At 36.0% G+C, this 18792-nt stretch overlaps 1 long non-coding RNA gene across 1 annotated transcript in view; it reads right to left on the bottom strand.

Moving 5' to 3' along the window:
- LOC135085706 (uncharacterized) overlaps positions 1-5305 on the bottom strand; it is a 463562-nt gene extending 458257 nt beyond the window's left edge. Inside the window, exon 1 of the long non-coding RNA XR_010260188.1 lies at positions 5288-5305. This is a non-coding gene — a long non-coding RNA (uncharacterized LOC135085706). The remainder of the gene's footprint in view (positions 1-5287) is intronic.
- Positions 5306-18792: the final 13487 nt, after the last annotated feature.

Below are 18792 nucleotides of genomic sequence, written 5' to 3'. Positions count from 1 at the left end.
GAAGAATATAACGTCTATACATTAAAATTATAAACATCCTACTTAAACGAGTTGTGCCAAAATATTGTTTTTCGATGGAATTTACCATAATTTTTTCTCTTGCCATCTTTTACTAGCCGAGTCCCTCTTGTTTTTAGGGTTATATTTCTTTTGAATACTTCATAGTCTTGTTTTTTGGGTTATATTTCTTTTGAATACTACGCAGTCAGCGTCCAATAGTTGCTGATACCCAGTGTCCAAAAAGTTGACAACACAACCTTATTCTAATGAGGGTTTTCGCGATTGAAAAATCCGCCAGATGACAATACGTAGACGTGAGGTCCAAATGCTGCATGATTGGTTATTTTTGACATGACATTGACAGATATGTCAAAATTCACCAATCATGCAGCATTTGGACCTCGCGTCTACGTATTGCCATCTGGCGGATTTTTCAATCGCGAACACCCTCATTGTAACAAAGACGTGTTGCGTACTTTTTGGTTACTTTGGGTGTCAAGACGTTGACTGTACACTTTGAATCAATTCTTTAATACCATCTACTGGTGCGTATTAGTTCTGTATCATGATAAGAATATCACGAACCACATTATCTTACATTTTTGTCCATTAAATTATGTTAAATTCCACCGAAAGTGTTAAGAGTATTTTTTAACAACTAATATTAATAATTGTTAGTGTTTTCTGCCTTAATTTATTTATTTAATACAATTATTAAGTACATTTTTGTTTCAAATCAAACCTTCGATACATGATTTCGATTCTAAACTTTTTTTGTAATGGCAAGATTATATTATTTAGTTATTTCATAATATTTAAAATTGTGAACTGGTAACCGTCCGTTTTACGTATTTCTAGAGCATATACGTAAAATAACGTAACGCATAACACATCTTTCATTGTTTTGGAACCTTAAAACAAGGGAATAAAGTTCAAAATATGGTGGGAAGTATATTCCCACTGCCAAAATATAGAAATAAAACGAACATAGTACAATATAGCGCATCAATTGAAACAGACAGATGTATTAAACTGCTCTTTTAGGGTAATGTAACGGTAATTTAACGTTACCGCTGATATTAACGGTAAAATAACGATATCCTGAACGAAACGAAAATAATGATAAAATAGGTATATTGAATGCAACAACGTTATGCAGCAGTTTGTCTTGGTAAATAAGTAATCATTCTTCCATGCTCTAAAATTAATAACGTTTGCCAGTCTACAATCTAAAGTTGCATTGAAAATAATTGACATCGGAAACAAAATAATTGCTTTCGCTAAAGGGTAATGCAGATCTATAATACGTATTTACAAATTTCCTAATAAACTAGAAGATACTGTGATTCCTATAGTATTAAGTTTACAGTTTTCGAAAATAGATGGCGTTGACTATGTATTAAAATAATCGCGATTGTTAATTGAGTGATGTTTAATTTTATTACATGAGTATTGTCAATACATAAGAATCACAATGATTAATATTTATTTACTTTTGAGTGCTAACTATCAAAATTTCGATTAAAACTAGAAGAAATATTAATATTTTTAGTTAATCCTCAACGGTAAATAGTTTTACGTCTACACCAATCACACTATACCTTATTTCATATGTCAGATAAGCTATTATTAATTTTCAAAATATTTTATTTGACTTTGTAGAAAAATAAATACACCACACTGAGTTTAGTACACTGAGATTTTTTTCATGATTTTCGATAGAAATATTACACGAGAAGATTTTTTTCAGCACTCATATAGTGCCTGAGGTACGAGTGTTTTTGTAACGTCAAATGTTAGTGAAACTTCAGATCTCTTTCAGATTTGGCAGACACGTCATAATATGTCAATGTCACCCCTCCCGTGCCGCTTCCATACCTCAGGCACTGACTGAGTTAAATAGGTCTAGCTATTACATTAGGTTAGGCTAGAGCATTAGTTCCCAAACTTATTTGAGACGCGCCCCCTTTCGACCATACAAGAAATTCCACGCCCCCCTCCTCTTGTCAAAATTATTTATTGGTCGTATCGAGCAGTCTGGAATGCATTCTCTTTGCAGGTTTTTTATACTTAAGTACACACTCGCGCCCCTCTTTAAAGGTCTTTGCGCTTCCACTTTGGGAACCAATGGGCTAGAGTACGTTTTTTTATATTTCACTGGTAGTACATAGTATATTGTATATTTCTACAAAGTTATTAACCTTATTGTATTGTTTACGTTATTTATTAGTTATAAAGCATTATTTGGTCGGACATACAAGTAACAGAGGTAGTCAACAAGCTCCCTTACACTTAGTGTTGAGCCATCTTCTCACACAGTTTTGGTGGGGACAAGTTTGGACATGTTTAGAACCTCTGGCAAAAAGAGGGCGTAGCTAATTTACCGCTAGATTGGCTTGATTTCCTAATTTCAACTGTCAATTTTTTTTGGGTTTTCATGCCTTAAATTATAGTGGAAAATATGCAACATGTGAAAACTTGTTCTCCTCCAAAAATATACAAGCAGAGAATATGGCTCCATAGATCCACGTTCTGTGACATTTAAGCCTGTATTTATAACCCGATTATAAGTTTAAATTAATTAGCGTAATACCAAGATTGTATTTTATTGTCTGATAAGTTCTCAATAAACTATCAGGGACTTTATCTGCAAGTACGTGTTAACGTACGTGTTAAGTGTTAACTATCCATTGCCTGTCATGCCGTCTCGTTTGACCGCAAATAATCACCATTAGATGAGAGCGAGAGCAAAAATGGAAATGGAAATTGCAAATAAAATGATCTCTGTTAAACTTTTGGCTTATAAAGGATTAAAAATATGCACCGGATTATAAATACACTGACAAAAATTAAATCTACCATCGACTGAAGATTTAATATTTCAGACAAACGGCTGTCATACACCTAATATTTAAATTTCATTCGCATTCATATATTATATGACAAAAATATATCCATTTATTTATTTTACAACAACGAAATTAATTTTGAATTCACTCAAATCGAAACTTTATGTAAATACTCAATAGGATTCCAAAATACCAATCAATTTAAATAACTAATACTCTGGAATTTCAAACTTGTGAGACTGATATAATGCATACTAATGGATTTTTAATTTATATATTCTAAATAAGACCCAATTTATAAATAAAGGAAATAATGAAACTTTTGTAAGAAATGTCTAACACTTATTGAATAATTATTTACCATTTGATTTTGTTTTAAAATAGTCCGTAGCTCTTTATATGATAGTGGGAATAATTATATTCCCACCAGAGCTTGTACCTTCTGTTAAGGTAAAAGAAATATCGTTTCCTAAAAATAACTAAAAATAGTCATTTTACCATAAAAACATTTTAAAACCATAAAATACAACTTGAATTATTGATAAGAAATACATAGAGAAGATTTTTTGAAGAAAATAATAATATATTATTTGTTATTTAAAATAAGCCTTTGTAAAAGATATAAATTAAGATCCATTGGTAGTACTTAGTTTGCCCGATTTCAGTCCCATAAGATCAAAATACTAATAATTTTACTAAACGAATATCAATGCAACATCTAAAAGAAATCCTATAGAGACTACTTTAATATAAACTGGACACGATTCCTAAAATATACGCTCACTTTATTTACCACTAAAACATTAATAAAACTAAAATTAACGCAAATAATATGTACACTTAAAAATTAATATCACTATCACTTAAAAGAAAGTTATTCAAAACTATGATATGGCAACACCAAGAAGCTTTAATGTACATAAATATCTGCTTAAAACCCCAAATTATACAGGGTGTTTCTTGTAAGGTGTCAAGCCGAAGGCAGGTGATAGGTGAGGACTAGACCTATCGATTTCACCCCCATGTATGTTCTACGATTTTTCGTTGTTTAGAAGTTATCGTTAATTTTGTGATTTTTTCAAAATTCATGACCTAGTGGCTTAATTTTTTTTGTATCTTTTTTTTGGGTTGACGTTTCTCAGATTTCTATTTTTTGACAGATTCCCTATTAGTTGCAGATATTTGAAAAAAATAATCACCTTCCTATCTTTGATGCAAGATACAAAATTTTTGCTAGAAACATAAAAAATATGCTTTTGGCAGAACATTCTAAAATTTTCAACTGAAATGTATGAGAAAAAAAAGAATTTCTATAGGTCCAAAATAATTTTAAAAACTGCGCAATTTTCTGAACTTTCATAATAACACAAAAAAACATGTACTTAATAGGCCATTATTTTCTGTAATCGCTCTACTAAAGTAGTAAGTCGGAGATTCCGTTACATGTTTTTGACTTTCTTAGGACTAACTAATGTTTGCAATCCACTAAGTGTACGTTACGTAGAACACGTTTAGAGACAATAACTGAACAGAACATTTTTTATCCACAACGAGGAAGCTCTTGCCCTTCATCTGACCTGATGGAAAATTGGAAACTGCTGGATGATCAGCGAGCTTCACCCGGAATCCTAAACCACAGAGGAATGGCTGTCCTAAATAGGTAGTCTTACCACTAGACCACAGTGGTGATTGTTACTTTACGATTAAATTTGATATACCTATCTATTAGAGTGTGAAAGGAAAGAGAAAAAGTTTGTGTGTGTGTGTGTGTGTGCGTGTGTGTGCGTGCGTGTGTGTGTGTGTGTGCGTGTGTGTGTGTGTGCGTGTGTGTGTGTGTGTGTGTGCGTGTGTGTGTGTCTGTGTGTGAGAGAGAGAGAGAGAGAGAGCAAAAAAGGGTGTAATGATTTAATTTAAAGTAAATGTCCGTCGCTGACCTGAATGCACATTCGACAACGACGCAAAACAATTATTCGTATACAGTAGAATCCCGATTATCCGGATCAATTAAAACCAGGGGTGTTCCGGATAATCGAAAATCCGGATAATCGATTTCAAAGTAAAATCAAACAAAAATTAACTTTTTACAATAGAAAGTGATTTCAATACATCATTTAGAGTCTAAAAATCGACATTTTAGACCACTGAATGAATCCGTTTCTTTTAATAATGAACTAAGACGACGTCCGTACCGTGTTACGGTGGCGGCGCACTATGGATCGAAATTGCGATTTATGGACATAGCGATTTTTTTCGCAATTTCTATTTGAAAAAAATACCTATCGATAGGTTACGTTATTCTGATGAATAAATGCTGCACAAGTTTTTCTCTAAAACCAATAGTTTGGCTGGAAAAAAATATTTTCCATTTTCGTTGTATGGAATGAAACATAAAGTGGTCGATTTCGACTAAGCCTTGACAGATCTTGCTTTGAAACTACTTGAGCCTTGTTCTATGGCTTGTTGACTATAATCTTACACTATCAGCGCGCGCCCAAAGTTGCCCGTTCACAAGTTATGAGGTTCTGAAAAATTAAAAAAAAGTAAGTAAAAGTGACTTTTTTTTGGAATATCTTTGAATATTTAACGAAAATATAAAGATTCTATACGTTATTAATGTAAATTAACCTTAAATTATCGATAAAAATACATTTTAATAAAATTAAAAGTAATAAAATCAGCAACTTTTTTTTCACAATTTCTGTTTAAAAAAAATACCAATCGATAGGTTATGTTATTCTGATGAATAAATATTATGAACGTTTTTCTCTAAAACCAATAGTTTGGCCGGAAAAAAATATTTTCCATTTTCGTTGTATGGAATGAAACATAAAGTGGTCGATTTCGACTAAGCCTTGACAGATTTTGCTTTGAAACTACTTGAGCCTTGATCTATGACTTGTTGACTATAATCCTACACTAACAGCGCGCGCCCAAAGTTGCCCGTTCAGAAGTTATGAGGTTCCGAAAAATGAAAATTAAAGTAAGTAAAATTGACTTTTTTTAGATAATACGACAAGAGAAAGGTTAATTACATTACTAAAGTATAGAATTTTCATGTTTTAGTTGAATCTTTAAAGATATACCCAAAAAAATATACTTTTACTTACTTTTTTTAAATTTTTTTGGAACCTCATACCTTCTGAACGGGCAAATTTGGGCGCGTGCTGATAGTGTAGGATTAAAGTCAACAAGCCATAGAACAAGGCTCAAGTAGTTTCAAAGCAAGATCTGTCAAGGCTTAGTCGAAATCACCCACTTTATGTTTCATTCCATACAACAAAAATGGAAAATATTTTTTTGCAGCCAAACTATTGGTTTTAGAGAAAAACGTTCATAATATTTATTCATCAGAATAATATACCCTATCGATAGGTATTTTTTTTTAAACAGAAATTGTGAAAAAAACATCGCTGATTTTATTACTTTTAATTTTATTAAAATGTGTTTTATCAGTATTTTAAGGTTAATTTACATTATTAACGTATAGAATCTTTATATTTTCGTTAAATCTTTAAAGATATTCCAAAAAAAAGTCACTTTTACTTACTTTTTTTTAATTTTTCAGAACCTCATAACTTGTGAACGGGCAACTTTGGGCGCGCGCTGATAGTGTAAGATTATAGTCAACAAGCCATAGAACAAGGCTCAAGTAGTTTCAAAGCAAGATCTGTCAAGGCTTAGTCGAAATCGACCACTTTATATTTCATTCCATACAACGAAAATGGAAAATATTTTTTTCCAACTAAACTATTGGTTTTAGAGAAAAACTTGTGCAGCATTTATTTATCAGAATAACGTAACCTATCGATAGGTAATTTTTTCAAATAGAAATTGTGAAAAAAATCGCTATGTCCATAAATCGCAATTTCGATCCATAGTGCGGCGCCTTCCGTTTTTATGTGTCCAGACCCTAAATCGGTAATTAAAAACCGTGAAGAATGAATCCGGATAATCGGATATCCGGATAATCGAAGTCCGGATAATCGAGATTCTACTGTATTTACAAAAGCTTCTTGCATTCTATCATCAAAATTTTCATATTCCCTTTTGTATACCACATGAAGAGCAAGAGCTTCCACGTTGTGGATAAAAAAAACTTTTCAGTTATTGTCTCTAAATGTGTTCTACATAACGTAAACTTAGGGGATTGCAAATATTACTAAGTCCTAAGAAAGTCAAAAACATGTAACGGAATCTCCGACTTACCACTTTAGTGGAGCGATTACAGAAAATAATGGCCTATTAAGTACAGTCGCGGAATGAAAAGGTTCGTCACCTTAGTGTCGGTTTTCGCTTGCACTAGGTACTGTAAGAGTCAAACCTGCCAACATAACAGAGTGCAAGAAACAGTGCTGCTAACATTTAAATAAATATGACGTTTGCTAACGAATAAGGTTTTGCTTGTTTATTTTTCTATCCCATCAGTGCAATGCAATGATGACATTGACCAATTGACAATAGTTTTTTTTATTTTATAGAAATAATAATGGCAGGTTGAACCAACAAGAAGGTTTTAGTTTATCAATCATAATAATCTTCTTGACAAGATAAATCGTCAAACAACTTTGATCTGAATAATTTTGAACTTTACTGACGAACAGTTAAAGATTATTTTCTCTAACTCGAGATTATTCTGTAACATAGTTTCAAAAGGTAATATGTGCTCGCGATTCGTTGAAGGAATCAATTTGAAAACTGACGAACCTTTTCATTCCGTGACTGTACATGTTTTTTTGTATTATTATGAAAGTTTAGAAAACTGCGCAGTTTTTAAAATTATTTTGGACCTATGGAAATTCTTTTTTTTTCTCATACATTTCAATTGAAAATTTTAGAATGTTCTGCTAAAAGCATATTTTTTATGTTTCTAGCAAAAATTTTGTATCTTGCATCAAAGATAGGAAGGTGATTATTTTTTTCAAATATCTGCAACTAATAGGGAATCTGTCAACAAAAAGAAATCTGAGAAAAGTCAACCCAAAAAAAAGATTTAAAAAAAATTAAGCCACTAGGTCATGAAATTTGAAAAAATTACAAAATTAACGATAACTTCTAAACTACGAAAAATCGTTGAACATACATGGGGATGAAATCGATAGGTCTAGTCCTCACCTATCACCTGCCTTCGGCTTGACACCTTACAAGAAACACCCTGTATACATATAATTTTACATTAGTATACATATTTTAACGATAGTGGATATGACTTTATTGTCATTTTTACATATGTATGTAATAAATATAACGTATACACTCAAGTGCAATGAATTTGGGTCACAAGTACAGTCAATTATGATAAAAACTTAACAATACTGTCAGAATTTTAGGGAATACAAACTTACTTTACTCATTCATTTAAAATTTTGTGAATAACCAATTTTATTGTCCTCGAGTGTACCACATCAAAGTATACAAAACATATCACCAGAAAAGTCGACTTATTCTTATAAGAATTAGAGCGACTTTAGCAGTGCAACTATAACACAAGTGCTTAGTGCGAGTTTGACATTATACGTCACCGATAGCGTCTGCGTAAAAAAATGACAGATTGTACAGCGTCCCTAGCGAATACTTTCAAGAATTAAAATCTTCATAGATTTTTGACGCACTCGCTAGCGATGACGTAAACTGGCACTAAGTACACTGATGCGCCATCGAGTGTATACGAAAGATAAATTATTTACATAAAATATACTTTTGTTAAATTAACTAACTACTAAAATATACGTCGTGGATTTTAAGCAGATTTAGATTAACTACAAAACCGTGATTTAATAAGTCAAAATATTTGTGACGTCAGACATCTGTCTGACGGACTAAATAGAAATTATATTTCATTACTGATGGAATCCCTATTGTAAAAGTGAAATGGTTTCACAAAATTATCTTTGTAGCATGCACGATTTGTACAAAATAGCATTCCATTATGTTCTTTTAAAGATACGATTAGTTAAATAGTTTGTGTAAGGCACTACAATCAACTTTTCGCCATTATTCGTACCGTGGCTTGGGTAAGAAGCCATAAGTTTGTATGGTGTTTTACACCAGTGTTTGTCAAACTTTTTTGTGAAACCCTCCTAAAATAATAAGCTGTAGATTGAGGAACGTGGTTAGAAGGGTCATACCCCTTGTATACCTATAGCAGTATATTTTGTCCCAATCAGGATTCAAACTCGCGATCACAGCTGGGCACCATGCATAATTGCATAATATGCATGGACATCAATAATGTCAAAGTCAAGTATAGGTCGCGTAACAAAAGTTGAGGCATTTATGTATGTTAAAAATTGTATAAATACGCTGTTGGTTTTTTCAATAAAATAAAACACTGCTACTCACACTGACGTATCAAATATCGAATGTTCTATCTCGCTATTGCTATATTTGAGCGAACGAGACAGAAAGTGCTTTATTTATTTATATTAACCGGCAGACAGTGGTGACTGAGTTTGTTGCGGCGCTTCTTCTCAGCACTTGCCAAATGTTGGTCTCGAAGCGCTGGTAGGGTAAAAAGATTATGAGACACGTAGAGGCTCCTTAAGAGCAAAATATTTGACGTTTTGTAAGAACTATTTAATAGTCTATACAAATAAAGAAATGTTGACTTTGACTTGTCAGTCAGACTACGCAGATTTCAGAGCGGCGAGCGTATACAGATTCATAAACACAAACGAATCTTTGCCAGTGTTGATAGCCTCAATTTTCACTGCGTGAACTATAAAAGTGCTTCAATAAAGCCTTAGAAAAGAAATAATTTACCCAAGCCACGCCACTAAGAAGCGCATTCAACAAGCGACTCCATCGGAGCTATCGTTGGCGTTGACGTCACAATCGATCGCCGGCAAATTGTCGATGACCGACTTTAACGTTTCTACCGTATCATTACCGTTACTCTCCGTTAACTCCGTACCGTTACTAGCAACGTACCTGCCGTTACCGGTATCGTTATCGTTGAGTTTTGATTCTGAATCACTCCTGTGATTTGTGTTGTTATTTATAATACTTGAAGCAATGCAAGTTGCATTTTCTTCAATAGGCGACATGTTGACACTGCTGCTATTACTCAAACTCATAACGTTGCCCGCGTTATTACCGTCGTTATTATCGATAACGGTATCGAATACGTTATTGTTGCTGGATTCGCCGATCAAGCACACCGGGCCTCCGGTAGCGACGTCTAAAATACCTATAACGTTATTCGCTGCGACGTCCGCGTCTATGACTATTCTGTCTGAAATACCGTTATTACCGGTATTGGAAATACCGTTATTACCGTTACTGGAAATACCGTTATTGCTTGTGCTGAGTTCCTCGTAGCCTGGCGGCATTTCGACGTTGCTTCTGGCTTCTTCGTCGACGCTGTTGGTTCTGTGCAGTCGATCTCTGCTTAAGTACTCTGGAGGCGGCCCGTATAGCTTGTACCTTCAACAATAGGATGCTTTAATTATTATTTTCATTCATTAAAATAAATAATAAACTCATAAAACTCGTTTTATTTTTGCAAGAAGGCTTTTAAAAAGCACTTTTATACGTCCAAGTATTAACCCTACCACAGCTTCGGGACAATAAATGGGCCAGTGCTCAGAAGAAGCAGCGCAAGAAACTCACGTCACATTAATCAAGCATAGTATTTATTTAGATCTTCATTAGGTCATTTATAGGTCGAGCGCTTATCTGAGTGCCTGATATATGGGAGCGGCGCCGGTGTTTTTACGGTCAAATATCAGCGAGGCTTCAGATTTGTATGCTGTCACGTCATAACATGTCAATGTCACCCGTCCTGTGCCACTCTAATATAGTTCCAAAGTTCTTAATTTATCCATGACATTGACAGCGGGGCGCCACCGTCAATACCGGATCGTTGGTTTCGATTTTTGCCATGTTGGAAACCATATAGTTGAACGATGGTAGCGCCCCCTGTCATTGAGTTTGGTGGGACAGTTCAGCGTGGGTCATCTATATCTCAGACACAGACTCAGTTATGCACTATAGATATAGATCTGTCAGTGTCTAACGCCCGTATTCACAAACGATGCTTGCTTAAGTGAAGCAGCAAATCGAACGCACATCGTTGAATAGAGCTCTGTGATTGGTTCGCCTGTCACCCTGAGCGTCCACGCGCACTGTGAGACCTCATAGTAATGTTTGTGAATACGAGCGTAAGTATAGGAGCGGTAAGGGAGGGGTGACATTGACATATTATGACGTGACAGAGCATGAACAAGTCTGAAGAACATCTGAAATCTCGCTGACGTTTGACGTTACATAAACACCCATCCATTAGCGTAGCCATTGGATTAGCAAGCTGAAGTGGCAATGGGCAGGGCACATAGTACGCAGAACTGACGGCCGATGGGGCAGCAAGGTTCTGGAATGGAGGCCGCGTACCGGAAAACGCAGCGTGGGACGTCCACCCACAAGGTGGACCGACGACCTGATAAAGGTAGCAGGAAGGCGCTGGCGCAGGCCGCTACCAACCGTGCTGAAGCCTATGTTCAGCAGTGGACGTCCTGTGGCTGAAATGATGACGATGATGATGACGAAACACCCATCCGAGCCACTCCTATACCACCGTGGCCCTGCATACGGGACTATTCCCACCTCTCGTTCCCACCACTGCAACTCCTGTGTAGCCAGGATCTACAGCTTGACCGCCAATAACCCAACCAGTGAAGGCCAAGTTTGTCCCGGGGGAAAGTTAAACTGTCATTGGACCCGAAACGAAATTAATCAGAAGAACATAGGAGGAGTTCGAAATTAAGGTTCGACTTCCCTCCATTGCAAAGAGGATGACAGGTGACAAACAAAGGTTTAAAACCTTTAAGAAAAGATTATGCACCACGGACAATAAATATTATATCAATTAAGGGGGCCTATCTTATGAGCAATTAGCAACTACCTGCCAATATTTTTCACAAAATCGCTTAAAAGCACGGAAATTTTTCCTCTGTAGTGTTTCTTACGGTAGCGCATTTTCTTACATAACTTTTCAATTCCTATCATTGGAGGTCCGAAAATATTTCTCATACAATTTGATACCATAATGATCATTCTTCATAAAAAATTTAAAACCTACATATTTAAAAACATAATCATTGATATTCATAATATCACTAATCATACACTTAGTTTTTACTAATATTTGTTTTCATATATTTTTCTATACTAATGATCGAAACTCATAATCATTCGAATAAATCCGTACCGCGCGGGAATAACTTGACATCTCGACCTGCACTTTTTTTTTTTATTAGCTTATGCGCTTCCTCTACCGTATACCCTACTGGTATAAAAAACTCAACTCGAAATACCCAAAAATACTTGAAATACAGCTCTTGTTCATAAGTAAATATCTCTAATTTAGGCAATAAATATTTGACATAACGATATATCCAATTAATATTATTCTTACAAACATTTATATTTCGATTTATCAATGTATGTCAGAACTTGTATTTATTAATATCTCGACTTATACATTTATGGATTTTCGTTTTTAATTTGACAAAAACAGTTATCAAGTTATGATCCCCTCTGAGTACTAAACACATCCATGATATGTGCAGTTGTCTTGTTATGCACGCAGTCAAGAGTTTGGATATTTGGAGTTATTAAGCAGTTGTTAAAATATAACATAGTCAGGATTTTGAGCGTCTTTAAATATTTTTTACTTACCAACCCCTGAAAATATTTTTTTAATATATTTAAGCGTTAATTATTACTTTTATTACTATTTTCAATAGTTTAAAACTAAATTAACGTTTAAATAGCAAGTTGAAAAAAGAAGGATAAGTTTAGTCAATAGGTAGGTACTATCTACTAATGTTTTTTCATAACAGACTAATATTTCGTTTGACAACAGAATTTAAGTAAAAATCTAATAATAAACTTTTAGGTCAATTTTAAGTTCCGGATAATTTTATTTTTATAGTCTATTAGACTTCAATGACATTATTTACGAATAATGATGAGGTAAAAGTAAGTAGGGTCGATACGCCAGATCTCGTCCATTTAGTGAGTTGGTAGATTTGAGGAATAAAAATAATATACAATTTTTCGTAATCATTTTGAACGAAAAATAGTTGTCATTATGCTCCCTTTAGTCTTTATAAGTATAGTTGGTAAGTAAACTTGCTCTAAACCATTAGAAGGTTTAATATTATCTTTGTAATATTAATAAAATATAGAATAAATGCATTCAAAATCACTAGTAATTAATAACAGCATGGAAAAAAAAAAAATGAATAAAATCTTACTAATTGGTATTCAAAATATTTAGGTATCACACTTAATAATTATAAACAGACATATATTTTAGTTTATTTCATTTTTTGAAATTTCAATAGTATGGCTCAATTTGCAATATGGTATCCTCTCTAGGCACAGTTTGCTTTTTAATATTATTTACAACGTCTGTATTTAGAAAATAGTCGTGATAATGTGGACGCAAATTGGCTATCACAAGGGTAAGCTACATTAAGAGCGTGTATTAGCATCCAGGAAAAGGCCTAAGTACTGAAAAAAATCTTTGTGTTCGATACTTCATGTAAATAACGTTTTACATGATATAAAACATGCATTGTTTTGTATATTTTAATATCTTAGACCCAGTTAGACCAGACCGCGATCACTTCTGACGCAAAGTGGAAATTGCATTGTAGTAAATTCGCATCCACCTTATTTTAAGTGTCATTTAATAAAGTACAATCACCGATATCATTATCCGTATTGTATGGTTCATGGTTAAGGCTTATAGACTGCGGTAAATCCCAAACTAGACCTAAATATATTAAAAACTTACCTTGAAACGCGCACCTGCTCATGTGGGATTTATTTTTGGCAAAAACGGTAGCATGCTATAAGATTTTTTAATGTGGGTTTACGTGTCATACATTCAGGGAATCATAGCAATAGCTTTCGTTCTAGAGTGATCCGTCATTTGGACGTGAACTGGACGGTGGACGCGTAAGGGCGTGTCGACCTTACGCAAAAATGTATCCAGCTTATTTTAATTATTTTAAGCTTAATGGTAAGCTTAAAATAATTAAAATTAATTGTGCTTGTTATGAAGCATGGCTTTTGTTCTATTATTTGTCTTTTTTTTAAATTTTAAGTAAACGTACAATTACCTGATCAAAAGCGATCATAATCTGCGATTATATTTGATTTTTCTAATAAATTTGCTACTATTTCATTGCAAAAGTGATAAAAATATGTTCTATTTTTATGTTTTGTTTTTTTACTTAAACTTCATTCAAAATAATTAACTTAAATCCAATTTTTACACCTTAAATATTTGTTTTTCTTTGGTGAATAACTTGACAAGTCGTCGGTACACAACTTGACAAGTCTTTTTTTTAATAGATTAAGAAGATAATTTAATCAAATTCTTACGCCAATCGAAAGATATGCATCAAATTAGCTTATTTCAATCATAAAAATATCAATTATCATTAATTCCGATTTACCAGGGAACTCTAAACTTTAAAATCGCTCCCCTGAAAAGTACGCAAAAATGACATGTCAAGTTATTCCCGCGCGGTACGGAAATAACTATAATATTCATAAATGTGATGTATCCTAATATTTATTTTCATAAATGTATTACTCATAAGTGTATTTATCCATATTATTGAAAATCATGATGTCTATATTCGTATTAAATCGTATTTTAACATTAAATTAATTTGAAATGGTCCAAAACAGGCAATATTTTGTGCCACAAAACTAACGTGCGTGACAGAAACGAATCGCTGCAAAACCGACTCCACGTAGTCTTGTCTGCCCTACCCCTAGAGTGTAATTTAAAAGCCGGAGGCGCGGAGGGAGGGCAGCCCTCGCCCGCTGTAACGAGGCTCAGGCGCCCGGGCGAGCTGGAGCGGCTGAGGCTGGTCCAAAAAGCCGAAGCTGCGGAAGCAAGCGTGGGTGCCTGAGCCTCGTTACGCAAGGGCGGAAGGGCTGCACATCCCGCAGCGCCGGAGACGAGGAGATACCAATGCATGCTGCATGCTTGCTTTCATGCTGCATGCTCTGCATGCTTATCTACTCTATTAAATTATATCTGATTTTTTTAAAGATACGAGTAGGTATGTCTGTTAAAAAGTAAATTATTCTGAACAACAACATTATGAGTTGAAGTATGTTCTTAGTAACAACATTATTAATTAAAACAATAAGACCAATGAATGTTATAAAGAAAAAAGATCTGAAAATAAAAATTATGTATATTAAATGGTTCTTGGTAGTAACAGTATTGATAAAAAAATTATGATAACTAACCGTTATGAGCTCCGATGGTAGTAATAAAAATGTATGAATAAAAAAAGTATGAAAAATAAAATTATGAAGAGAGATTATTATGAACACAAATCGGTAGTAAGACAAAGAATAGGATTTAGAATTTTATGTGAGCCAATATAGAACCGTTTCTTACCTCATAGCCTCATTATAAGGCGGAGGCCGTGCCGCAGTCGGGTAATCTTGAAAATCAGCGCCCAACAACCTTATAGTCCGTCCGTTAAGCGTATAGGTGTCGCTAGCGTTGAGCCGAACGAAGTCCAAGTCATCTATGTTGATTTCGGCCACATTCGGCGTGTCCGGCCGCGTTTCGGCCCGCCCGAACCGCGGGATGCTGAGTTGGAACCGCCCTAGTTGCAGCGTGAGTCTGTGAATAATAAGAAGTTATTGTGTGAACGATTACAGATTGACAGTGGTGGATTGGTCAGCTAGTAATTTTGATACAGGACGCATGGATTATTTGGATTTCGCCTACTAAAGAAATACATTTAAAACTGCCACGTGGTCTCGTGCTGGATGAGTCTTAAGGCCACCTTCTATCAACGGGAACGCGTGGTAAGTAACTTGCTTCTGAATGTATTGTAACTTCCTATTTTTTGACAGTGGTGACTGAGTTTGTTGCGGCGCTTCTTCTCAGCACTTGCCAAATATTTGTCTTGAAGTGCTGGTGTGGCAAAAAAAGAATGAGACATGTATGTATAGGCACAGAATAATAATAAGTACTACGTACAGAAGTTTTACTTCGCGAAGGTATTTAAAAAAATGTATGCTCAATGTCATTAACAATATGGTGTAATTTAGCTTGTCTCAAGAGTCAAGCAAGTTTGTCAAAAGTTTTGTTGACAAACGTCAGTGATCGGTACTGCGCCGAAGCTATAGGGCTGACTTCGGTAAAATGATGTGACGTGAGGTGCCAAACTGCAGAAAATGGCGGAGGAAATACATGATTTAGCATGAATTATCATGAATAATATTAACTACTTATTTACCTCTCAGTGTCTTCAGGCAACTTAAAAAAGTACATTCTGTGTTTTTATTATTATTTAGGCAGTTAAATACTGCACAGTATTTAGTACACCATTTTCTTTATTTTTTCCATCATACACAAGAATACGCGTGCGTGAGTCAATGTTCGCTCGTATGTGAGGCCTTGTCGAATAGTATCCTGTAGGTGGGCCATCGTGCGTGTTTTGTTTTCGATGTAAACTCGCGGAGATGAACAGGCCTGGTATAGGCTCCTTAAGAGCATTTGACGATTTATAAGTACTAATTTGTCTACACAAATAAAGATAATTTTGATTTTATTTTACAGCTAACACAAACTAGACTGTTATGTGTAGATTATTCTAAATTTCCTGATGAACACACGTGACAGACTTTCACATTTAGCTTCTACCACACCGTCAGCTACCTTCTGTCACTTCATCAACTATCTCCTGTCATTTGGCCAGCCAGCAGCCTCCAGCCACATTGACAGTTACTTTCTGTCACTTTGTCAGCTACATATTGCCACCCCAGCTGACAAAATTGCAGAAGCTAGTTGATAGTGCTGACACTATCAACTAGCTTCTGCAATTTTGTCAGCTACCACCTGTCGCTTGGTCAGCTGTCTCATGTCACTCTGTCAGCAGTGTCAGCTGGCTCCTGTCATTTCGTCAGCTACCTCCTGTCAATTGGTCAGCTATCAACTGTTGTTTCCTCAGCTATAAAGCGCCCTCACCTGTGCCTATCTGAATGCTCGTGAGATGCGTTGAGATGAGGCGCGCCCTCGCACGGCGGCCCGCCGGCCGGGCTGCGGTACTCCAGGCGGGACGGGGAACTAGTCGCTGTTGATGTGACCGCTGTCATCTCTACAGTTAGTACTTGCTATTTGGACAGTTACCGTCAGTTTTTAGTCAGCTAGCACTGGCTGTTTTGTCAGCTACCTCAGGCAATATTGTCAATTACTTCCTGTCACTTTGTTAGCTGGCTCCTGTCACTTAGTCAACTGGCTCCTGTCACTTAGTCAGCTGGCTCCTGTCAATTTGTCAGCTGTCTCCTGTCACTTAGTCAGCTGGCTCCTGTCAATTTGTCAGCTGTCTCCTGTCACTCTATCAGCTGCCTCCTGTCATTTCGTCAGCTAACTCCTGTCATTTGGTCAGCTATCAACTGTTGAATCTTCAGCTACAAAGCGCCCTCACCTGTGCCTATCTGGATGCTCGTGAGACGCGTTGAGATGCGGCGCGCCCTCGCACGGCGGGCCGCCGGCCGGGCTGCGGTACTCCAAGCGTGAAGGCGAACTGGTCGCTGTTGATGTGACCGCCGTCATCTCTACTTCCGTGCACTGGGTTGGGACCTGGAAGAAAGTATTTTTATCTACTTGTATCAGAGGAACAACTGCAAATTATACAACGAATAATCGTACGTTATGAACTGTCAAATGATAACGATTGCTTTACACAATTCCACCTCAAGTTAATTCAAAAAGAATCTGCTACCTTAAAATAAAAATAAAATAAAATAATATAAATAAATATTATAGGTACCTCAGGCACTGATTTAAGCGCTAGTTAACCAGGTCAATGCCTGAGGCATGGGAGCGGCACGGGACGTAACATTGACACTTCATCGTACTATGACGTGACAGAGCATAAAAATCTAAAGCATATCTGAAGTCTCGCTGACGTTTGACGTCACAAAAATACCCTCCCGTGCCGCTCCCATACCATACCTCAGGCACTGACCGAGTTAGGCACTAGACATAATACCCCCTTATTAATAAAAGTTACACGTTGAACTCTGGCATAAATTGTCATTTAGTATAGAAATGTTATTTTAATTAAAAAAGAAAAAGTGTCAACTTAAGAAACAATCTTCGCTTAGGTACATGGTACGTTTGATGGCTTCTTGAAGATGGAAAGCTTCATATTCTGGAACATGAACTTGAGCGATGCAAACTTACTATCGCAGGAATCAGCGAGACACATTGGAAAGATAGCGGCCACTTTGACTCAGAGAAACACACTATCTATTTCTCCGGTAACGATAAGGCCCAGAACAGACGGTGAAACGCGGTGAACTGCAACTTTGTGATGATTCTGATGAATGAAACCGAAACTGAAAGTTTCAAACTGGTCGCGTCATGTGGTCTCTCAACGGACGCTATGGCAGAAATTTAGATGCAACTCAAAAGTAACTAGCAGTTGCAGTTTCGTTTCACCGTCTGTTCTGGGTCTAAGAGTAGCTTTTCGGGAGTGGCCACTGAGTCCACCATGGTCCAGTGTACTCGCGACGCCTCTAGCCGTCAGGAATGGAAGCACATCGCCAGGAGAGCTACCCTCGAGATGCCATCACCCCACTGTGAACCTCGTCAGCGCAACCACGACCATTCTGACAAGAGTGTCCGACTAAGAAGAAGAAGTCATTTTAATCCTAAGTTCATCCTAAGTGTAACGTTTTATTAATAAGGGTAATAGTGATTGTAGTCAATTGCCTGTCTTGTTCTGCATTAAAATGAACCATAGTATGACGTCACGGACCTGCCTGTACCGGGAAGTGAATACGGACGTGAGGGCGGCGAGGCGCGGCCGCCGCTCGCTGTTGGTCGGGCTCGCAGACCGCGTCGATAGCCCGCACTGGGAAACACAATTATTATAATATGCAATAC

This window comes from Ostrinia nubilalis, chromosome 29, assembly GCF_963855985.1.
Source record: "Ostrinia nubilalis chromosome 29, ilOstNubi1.1, whole genome shotgun sequence".
NCBI lineage: Eukaryota > Metazoa > Arthropoda > Insecta > Lepidoptera > Crambidae > Ostrinia > Ostrinia nubilalis.
This window is presented reverse-complemented; position numbering and strand designations above follow the sequence as displayed.